This window comes from Bacillus rossius, chromosome 10 (genome assembly GCF_032445375.1).
Source record: "Bacillus rossius redtenbacheri isolate Brsri chromosome 10, Brsri_v3, whole genome shotgun sequence".
NCBI lineage: Eukaryota > Metazoa > Arthropoda > Insecta > Phasmatodea > Bacillidae > Bacillus > Bacillus rossius.
The window spans coordinates 49,784,499-49,795,113 of NC_086337.1; positions in this window are offsets into that span (position 1 = coordinate 49,784,499).

Here is a 10,615-nt window from a genome sequence, read left to right on the forward strand (position 1 = left end):
ATATATAAAATTATTGATAATTATTATTTTTTTTGTTTGTAAATTACACAGTACCAAGTTGCGCGTGTGGTTATATTTCGCTTCTTGATTATTTTTTTGAGTAAAATAGAAAACTTAAAACATACTTTAAGGGTTAATTCGAATAAGTTATCTGTTCCAGATACCCAATTTTAAAATTTTATTATGTAGTTTTACTAGTGGATTGAGATTCGATGAAAGACGTATGTGTGCCAATCGTACATTATGTAGCGATAAATTTCGTCGAACAAGGTTGTACTTTTAAAAGTTTGCTTGCAAACATAGATTTTTTTAAAAATAAATCTATCTCTACTGCGCAAAACTCTAAACCGAGGATTCTGAAAGAAATTGGTCACGGCTTTTTTGTGAGAAACTGTTTTAAGATTTCCTTGCGGGCTGAATTATTATGTTAAAAAAGCGATTAGCGATGCGGTAAAAAGCACTGAATGTAATATTATTCAGTGAGAAGAGTAACCTATAGCAGTTTAGAAGAATCCATAGAAAACTATATGATATCCTGACCCGAGTTAAAACTGGTATCCTACTTCACTTCGCCTAATTCAATTTTCATTTGCGTCAAAACCAACTCAAATGCAATTACAATGCTCCTTTTCGCATTTGCGAGTTCATATACGATGTAAGAAAGATAGCTAGCGGTAACACACAAAGCTACTAGTACATTTACGAAAATCATTGGATCGTTTTTAACCAACCATTGTTTATCGTAGACTGGCTCGGCGCACGATCTCCAAAAGCGCCGGGGCGCTAAGGGTGGCATTGGCTCGCGCATCACACGACTCTTCGCCTCTCCGCACCAGACTCCGCACTGGCCTGCAGTCTTCGCGTCGCTGAAGCGCCTCTATGGACTTTAAGAAGTGACCTTGTAATTTGATCCTGGAATATTGAAGAGAAAGGCTACTTGCACTTCACTCTACAACTTACAATATTTGTTCAGAAGTTTTCATAAATAAAATCTCCTTTGAAAACACCCGTTTTATTTTTTTTCTATGACCATAAAAAGACAAGTTAAAACGAGACCATGAAACAAAACTTGAATAGGCAAAGTGCAATCGTTCTCAAGCGCTATCCGTAATCGCACACTTTCAAGAAATCTGGAACGGCTTGTACGCCGCTTGGCGTGAATTTTTGGGAGAGCGCATGTAGGCCGGCTCGTAATTCATCTGCGAGTCATGGACCGATAATGCTCGCTGTGATGCTGTAGAACCTGCGCAGTCTTAGTCCTCCGCGTGCATTTACCTCGGCGACAGGAAAACATAAATTCAACTTTCCTTTTTCGCAAACCTTCCCTGTTTCATTCCTCCGTCGACAGTCAATCAGTAACGCTGGATGGGTCGCAGCGCGGGGTGAAAAATTATACTCTCCAAGATGGAAAGTTAGGTGTTCCTTTCCGTAACTACCCCCCCCCCCCCCCCAAAAAAAAAAAGAAAGAAAATAGACTCCGTACAGACGCCAGCGGGCAAAGTGAAGTTTTCATAACATTTTCATCCCTCTTCTTTATTTCACTCTGTATTTTTTTATTTTTTTTTCAACCCAGCGACGTTTTCTTGCCATCAGTTATTTCCGCTTTTTTACGTCGTTCGCCAGGCGGACGGGGAGAAGGAGGACCCCGCTACCGGCGGGGAAGAAGTTGATGAGAAAGCTCTCCCGCTAAGCTAAACCTGCAATAAATCGACCAACGGCGGGTTAGGACGGAGGTATATAGAGCGGGAGGCGAGTTGGGGAAGAAAACCGTGGAAGGAAGGAAGGAAGAAAAGAAGAGGGGAGGGGTGGAAGGAAGAAAAATAGAGGGGGGGAGGTGGAGGCGATAAAAAAGTTAAAACAAGCCGGGGGTTGGAAGCAAAGTATGTAGGAAGTTGCGGTGGCACTTTTCAACTGTCGGTTGTGCACATACATTACTGCGGCGACCTCCCCCTCGCGCTTCACCCCCTTCGCCCCACACAAACGACGGAACCCTTGGTCACAAAAGGGTTTCCGCATGGCGATACTGCCGAAGCAAGAGGCAGAGAGAGGTCCCGAAATTCACTTTTGTGCTCTTCGATTAAATCCCGGGTCGACCACCTCGCAGGACTTGGTGTAATTTGCGATGTCGTGGACCGACTCTTTAAACAACAGGCTCTTTGCGGTGATACAATAAGGAGGAATACAACTGTCATTTCTTTTTTTTTTTTAAATATCATATCTTGCAGATTAGATATTTAAATTTTAAAGTCCTACAAACCACAAGACCTAGCTTTCTTTGGTCGGTATTTTTTCCCCTCATAACGTATCCAGTTTATATAAAAGTTTTATCATTCTTATTTTTCAAAAACATTTTTTTTGTTGTGGTACAGTTTCAGAAACACGTTCAACTGTTAAATTATTTTGATATTTTACGTTAAAAAACGGTTTAATACGTTATACTTAACAATCGCTCACGGGGACAATGTTCTTTATCGCGTATCGAGTTTATATTATATCCAGTTTATCTTCGATACAGGTATATTTATTTATTTAATTTTTTTGCAGTTTAAAATAACTAACAAATTCAACTGCATCTTTGTTTCAACTTTCTGCGTTAAATAAAAATTTTTTTATTTATACAGAACCCGGAGAAAATGTTCCTCAAAATTTTATACGCGTTTTAATAATAAAATGGTAATTATACAGCTTTGCATCGCAATCACATCCAATTCCTTTCTTTATATTAATATAGTATGTTTAAATACAACTGGATACGCAAGGTCACTCTATGAAGTCAACTTATGCGACCAAGTGTAACCATTTCCTAAACAGAATCCAATTAAGTGAAATAGTGATTTATTCCCGGTGGTACATACTGGAGCCTGTATAATCAAAAAAGACAATACCTCCGTAAAAAGCATTGATTCATAATTGAACGCCCTGTAATGATAATAATTAATATAGATATTTTGAAATAGGTATTATAACTAAATAATTCCCAATTAAGGCTAGGTATATTTTCCCGTCCCCGTTCCCAATTAAGGTTAGGTATATTTTCCCGTCCCTGTTCCCAATTAAGGCTCGATATATTTTCCCGTCACTTCATTTATTTAAAGGTTTTTCTCTAAATTAAACACGATACCTGTCTTGCAATTGTAACTCTTTCACAAACGCGAAAGCGATATCGTACAAATATTTACAGAAATATAACTTAGAGCCAATTAATTACATTGGTATTAATTGGCCTGTTTCTTTATAGCCCGGCCATTCTTTACAGTTATAAGTAAACATTAATTAGAATTCATTTGTAAGTTTGGTGTTTAGAACAGTAAAATACTAATAAATGTATTATTTAATAATTGAATAATTTTATAAAACATATAATTTTTCGTGCCTTGTGTTTTGCAGTTATGTGTTCCAGTACTATATATATATTGCAGAGAGTAAACCATTATTCTTACTTTTGAAATTATTTTTCTTTTAAACGGTTCTATAGTGGAAACAAATAAATATAAAGTAATCTACGTTTGACTACTCTATTGTCATAAATTATATATAAAACCCAATTTCCAAAAAAAAAAAATTAACTTTTGGGGCGTAGAAAATCAAGAAAAATATTATTTAATTTACTATTAAAACCAATAATGTAGTTTCTTTGGCATGCTCGATGCGTTAATCATGTTAACTTTTGTGTGGCCGGCTACCCCAGAGTGAAAGATGCTTGGAGGAGGAAGGGTAGGAATGAGAAGGGGGGTGGGGGGAGCGAAGGAGCGATAAAAAGTCTGCTTGCAAACAAAAGAGACCGCCCCACCGCAGGTCGCCTAATTAAAATCCCTTCCCTGCGGGACGACCTTGGGAAAACATCCACGGCATATAATACGTATTATTCCCCGTTCACCCAACTCCTACATATCTTTCTTTTTCTCCCTTGCTCTGACCCACGCAGCAGTCTTTCGAATAGTTGCTTCCACGGAACACACTTTAGATGTGACTGAAGACTCACACAAAGGAATAAAATGAAATAAACCTTTGCAGTTGCCTTTTTATTTGAATAACATACCTACACCACTGTCTTTTATGTTGGGGAAACTTTCTGTAATTAACTAATTTGTTACTGATAACTGACAACATTCTTATCTTGAAAAATTGTATTTATATATATCTGTGGGGAAAAAAAGCTCACTATATGTCAGTGACCTTGTTGGGAATTTTGTAAGGATGTTTTTTTGGAAAACTAATCTAAAGGAAGCAGCCAGTTTTTTTTTGAATATATAATAACAACTGCAAGCCGTAAGCATATGAACTTTTCAGCATTTTTTTTTTTTAGGATACGTAAGTTGCAAAGGTTGGTAATGTGTACAATTTTATTTATTGAAGATCTATCAGCTTGAACAGAACGAAGATGACAGAGATTTATTATCAAGGATGGAAGCTAGGTCACTAATAGTTCACGAAATAAATAAAAGCAACAGGTAGGCGTTCTTCCAATGACTGCCGTGACGTGTTATTATTAATTATCAATCTTCTACACGAGTCGCATTATTCCTTCGGCCCAAATGATTGAAAGTTGAGGCCCACCCATTTGGCTCCTTGGTCATTGTTTAGGAGCCAGTGACGAGATAAAAAAAAAAAAAAAAAAGGTCGAAAAGGGTGAAGCATAAAAGACCAGTTAGTGAAAATTGAATGCAAGGGGACCGAAAAAAAAAGGAAGGGCATCATTAATAACTGAAAGTAGTAATTGAAACGGGGGTCCCCTGGACAACGGCTGCTGCAAACACCGCTGCCGTTAAAGGACTTCCCCCCATCCCTCCAACCCCCGTGCGTTTCGTGATCTCGTGTTCATAATTACGTGCTCGGGGAACAAACCACCAAAGACGACGACGACGACGAGAGTGGATGGGAGAGGAAAATAACAGCATGGGGAAAAAAAAAAGAAAAAAAAAGGCGGAGCAAAAGGGGACAAGGAGGCTAGGTGAGGCCGCGGCGTCGGAATAAATCTGTCGTCGCCCGCCCTTAATGAGGTACTCGTTACGTCGGGGCGGTCGCCGCCTTATCCGGACGCCGACGAGGACATTATTCGGGGCTTGCGTTTTAATTAATAACGCGCGCGCGGGGTGGTTATCACCGCGGTATTTGTCCCACCGGAGGGGTCGGTGGGTTGTTGGACGGAGGGTGTTGCGAGGGGGTTCGGGACAAATAAGGACGGTCGGTATAGGGAACACTCGGGCTATCGTGTCACCGAAAGGACGAAAAGAAGGAGCGGAGGACACGTGTTTTTTTTTTTATCATCCCTTCCCCGTGTGGAAAAGCCACCGCGTCGGGCGCACAAGTTGTCGTTGATAACGTCTGGGGAAAGGGGGGGATGGAAACAGTCTCCTCTTCCAAGCCCTGGCTTTCTCTCGAGAGAACTTTTCTTTTCCTCGCACACGGACCATCCTCTGCCCCTGCTGCTCCGGCCCTTATCTCCGCAAAGCCTCCCGCTGTGACGTGACATGTCGCCCCCCTCCCCCTGTTCCCCCCGGGTCACGACCCTCCGCGCTCGGCCCGGCGCGTCGAGTTCTCATTACTGACGTCAGCGCTGCACGCCGGTGAAACGAGCACGGCACACACTACTCAAACAACAAAAAAAAAAAGTATAGGTGCGTGAACCTACGTGCGCGCTTTGGAAGTTATACTTACGTGGCGTAACAAAAATAAAACTAACTTTAATTTTGCGTGTAAATAATTAATATAAATAAAATAATACAACACTGGAATATTATTATAAATACGGTTGGTAAATTTGAAACAAATTCATTAAACACTCAGTATTCAATATTAATATGAACACGTGTATTAAATAAATATTAATATTTAATTTAAACAAGAGTTTAAATCGTAAATCTTGTGTGTAATCCCAGGCTGTCGGTAGCAGAATCGGAAGGTGCGGAAAACTATCACCACTATGCCGTGGCCTATGTAATGAGACGATAACGGACGATTGGGGAGAATGCTGCGAGGTGACTTGAAGGCTAACTATCTCGACGATATCCCACGTGAGTTTTTGAAAAAATTCGTAAAGGTTAAATCGAAGCAGCGATCACTACGTTTGTGGACGTGGAGAGTACGAGGCGCTCGATACGCCTCAAAAGGGTCGTCGGTCACTGATTGATTCAGTGCGTGAGGCACTGAGCTACAGGGCCGGCGCGCGACTGACTCCCTCCTGTTAGCGCCGCTGAGGTACAACCAGAAGGGCGGGTGGTTGCCAAGGAGGCGGGGGGGGGGGGGGGGGTTGGCTTGTCGAAGGGTGGCTGCGGGGGCGGGAAGGCAGAAGTGTGGAGTTCGCGCGGCGGTTTCCCCGTAAGTTTTCGGACGCTGCTCGCAAACCAAGTTCCGGAGCTGGTCGAACTTCCTCCCCCCCCCCCCCCCGCGCTGAGTGGTTGGGCGGAGGGGGGGGGGGGTGGCAGGTCTCGGCCGTGGCTGCGGAAAGGGGAAGGGGTCGGTGGATCTTACTTCTCGACCCCGGGTTATGCTAGGCCGCAAGGGGCGCGGGTAAATGGAAATGTGGTAGGCAGAGGGACGAAAAAAAAGATTTTTTTTTGGCGAGACCTCGCAAGGATGGGGTTACGAAACAATGTCGGATGATTTCGGGGCACGTCTCGTGGTTTAAAGAGTAGGAGAAGAAGAAGGAGGGAAGAGAGAATCAGAATAAGAAGAAGCGTGTCAACAGGGCCGCCGTGTATAATCCCCAATTAAAGCCGTTTTTCTTAAACCCACCCCCCTCTCCCCCCTCATGCCCCTCCTCGTCAAAAGCTTTCCGCTTTCCTTATGTGCGACCCTTTACCCTCGTTTGCACTCGCGTATTCGCGTTCCTCCCGCTTATTAGCTTACTCTCCTTTCCCGGTACGCGTGCCGTCGTCTTTGCCGGCGGAACTTATCGCTTCCTTATCTGTGGACCCTTCCCCCGCGCCGCACCCGACCCTGACACTGTGTGTACACACGGGGGATCCCGCCTTGCTTTATAATTCGCGGCGTAACCTCCTTCCGCCCTCTCGCCTCTTTAATTCCGGGCCGCTGACGAGGCACAGATAATTAATTATGTATGTAAATGCCTTCCGGAAAATTTGTCCACCTTCATTAATTACCACACTTAGCGAGCGCGCTGGAGGAAGAAAAAAGGAAGAATGTAATACGAGTATAGTATGCCTCTGAAATAAATTTTAACGGTGGGTTATAAAGGAGCTTTTTTATCTCTAACCATTATTTATATTATAATTGGTGTATAAGTAATAACAGTTTAAGGTGACATAGGCAAGCGCATCAAGTGTCTCGTATCCTACATGTTCGCAACGTAGTGATTGGTGCTTCGATCGTGTGCGTGAGTGAGTCGGAATTCACTAAGCCTTGAATGTACTTTCACTTAAAGTCATACAATTTTCAAAATTATGTGTGATATTTTTTTGAATAGTATTTGAAGTACAGATTTTTACAGATATCTAATAAAGTATCACGTAATTTTTCTGAACGCAAATATAGAAAAGTTTTTAATGCTTTGGCTGCCAACTTTCAAGAAATTTTACGTTGGTAAAAATAACCATAACGCTCTGCGACTTATCCATAAGTTCTTGTTTATAAATCCATTAGTTTACCTTTTCCAATGCCTTGCGAATCGCCGCATCAGAGAGCAATTTTTTTTATGCAGCACCATGTGGTGACGCCACCGTTGTGGCTGATGACAGTGCTTACAACTTTAAAACTTACCTCTACGTTTTTATCTCCACTTCTACACGTTTCTGAGCAAGAAATTGTTGGAATTTTTAGTCAGAAATTCAGTATCATGAAATTCTGATAACTAAGGAGCAAAAAAAAAATAAAATATTTTCTTACTATGTTGGCGTCTCTTTGCTGTCTGCTTTTCTCCGCATCTACATTTGGAACAATATGCGGAAACGTTAAATCATTTCACCAACTTTGTCCCCTTTGAGACGAACTTATTGTTTCTCTGAGATTTAATCAAACTTACACCTTGCTTTCAAGCGCACATGAGTGCCTTGGAGACGTTTTGCTCCCAAAGCGTTTCCATCTTCAGTTTTGAGAGAGCGGGCAAGTGAACACGGGTTTCCCTCACGCGTGAGAGAGAACTGTTTGGTGGGTTGAAAAGGGGGGGGGGGGGGGGAAGGGGTAAGACACTGAGCTAGGAGACGCTAAGGAAACGATTTAATTCCCTAGTATAGCCCGTAGTCTAACACTGAAGTTTTGAGCGCCCGGTATATTTTCCGGTACTGATGCGGCACAAACGGAACGGACTTATTCATGCACACGCGAGCGCAGTTCGTTGGAGGAGAACGGTAAATGTTCCGCGAAAGTACTTCGGAAATTGAAATAGTTCGTACGGGATCCCCACGAGACCTTGAAACTCAAAGATAGAAATGTCCCAAAGGAAAACAATACAAAAGTTCTATGACATGATTAATTGAAATATGCAATATACTGAGCATAACACAGAGGAACCATCATTCCATAGTTAAAAAAACAGCTGTTTTTTTTTAGGCATCAGTAGCTTCGCTGCAGTATTATTTAACAATTATTATTATGGAAACGATAACGGTTTGGTTTAATGTTTATATGGTTACTGAAATACCAAATATGCAACGGAGAAAAAATATATAATTTTTTATAACTATGAAGTAATCTATTTTATACTAACCAAACTTAAAATATTATTATTCTTAATACCATAGAATAGAATTATTTTATTGGTTTAAAATAATAATGTAGAATCTTTAAATTCTTCTTATGTAATTTATTTTATGGTATTTTACACGAACGCAAAGAACAAGCAGAAGGAAGACCTTGTAAGTTTGGGGATCTTAAAAAAACAGCAACTGCCAACCAGAAAGACATTCCTACGTCAGGCTTTCAGTCTGACGCGGCAAAAAAAAACTTCCTTTCTGTTGCCGACACTGCCTCACGTCCCTTCGGGAGAGAAGGGGGAAAAAACATCCATCTCCTTGTTACCTTCCCAAAGAAGAAAGACAAAAAGATACCAGGAGTTTTGCGGCATGGCGGAGTAGGAATCAGTCGGTGCGTGAAGTGGATGTGGCTCGATGGAACACGAACAGTTATCCCTCGATAATTACGTTATGAAAACGATAATTTTTTTTTCTCTCAGAGAATTAGATGCAGAATTGTTCCTTGTCGGAACATGTAAAAAAAACCGTAGCCGTTTTCTATTTAAGTAAGCCCGTTCTGTTCCCTTTTCTCCAGAATTTATCTCCTTGAAATAATCGGGCAAGGAAATGCATTATTTGCTGATATTTTTTTGAAACTCAGGATTTCCATGAGGGTGTTGTCTAAAATTACTTTTTTTTTTTTTTGCGCGTAGTTTGTAGAAAACCATTTTTTAAGTCACAAAACTTTTGAAACTGAAATTAGGTACACTGAATGATTGAATGAGTTCTTATTCCAAAGAACACTAACGTGAAATGAACAACTGTTCGCCGAGCTATCGGCCTGCATCAGCATGGGAGGGCCGACGGTGCCACCAGAGGGACTGGTGGACAGACACTCGGTGGTGCTCATCCGATTCAGATGAGCCTTTGAATATGTATACTGTATAGAAGTCGCCAGCCCAGGTTAAAATTTATAATACGGTTTTGAGGTAGTTGGTTAATTCACCGCCCGCAATCGCCACCATCTCTAGGGCATCGACTTGTGGTGTTCCCTAGCGGACAAGTGTCGAACTCTTCAAACACCCCCTTCCCCCTCCCGTTGAACGACGTTGAGCTGCAGTGAATGATGGGGGGGGGGGGGGGGGGATGCGGGGGAATGACAGCGGGTGACAGCGCTGCGCTCTAAACGTGTAAATAACAACTAAGACGATACAGGGCGTTACGGCAGCGCACTGCAGCGGTGAAGTTCCCAAGCTGCTCATCAAACGCTTCTGAAAAAAGTAGAGTAAATCCTATCCACTCGCGACTTCTATACAGTATATATATTAAAAGGATGAGCGGAGGATCTTGGCCAACGACTGGAACGCATCAAGTGGATGTCACCACCCACACTCCATGTTGGTGATTTCCTTTTCTTGTCGTTACCATTTGCTGATAATTCTTCCTGCCAATTTACCCTGCCAATTTACCACGATAGCGCTCTTGCAATTTTAAGTTCCGTTTTAATTTCTCTCAGCGGATAATTATTAAATATTGCCTAATAGCGGCAAATAGTAACGCACCTGTAAGTCAAGAAAATGAAATAATAAATGTTCGCTTGCAAGGAATTTTAAAACTGTAAAAAAAATTGTTTGTGGTAAATATCTGGTGAGAAAATATGTGTGACGCCTCAAAAAATGCAAGAGAGCTATATAAATAAATTCACGCAAAAGAAAAATCCTTCGCTGATAAAAAAATTTCACCTTCAATTTACGAAGAAAGCTGGTTACAAAATGTCCAGGGATCTTAGTAAATTTACGGTTATCTTCGTTAATTTACGGACGCTGAGTTAACTTATTTTGAACTCGAATCAAAAAGAATATTCTTGGTATATTAGCAAAACATTCTAAAACAACATTCTAAAACTGGACAAGTCCACAGCAAAAACAGTATTCTTTTGTCCACTTTTTTTTAGAACGGAACATATGAACTTGAAAGTTTAAATA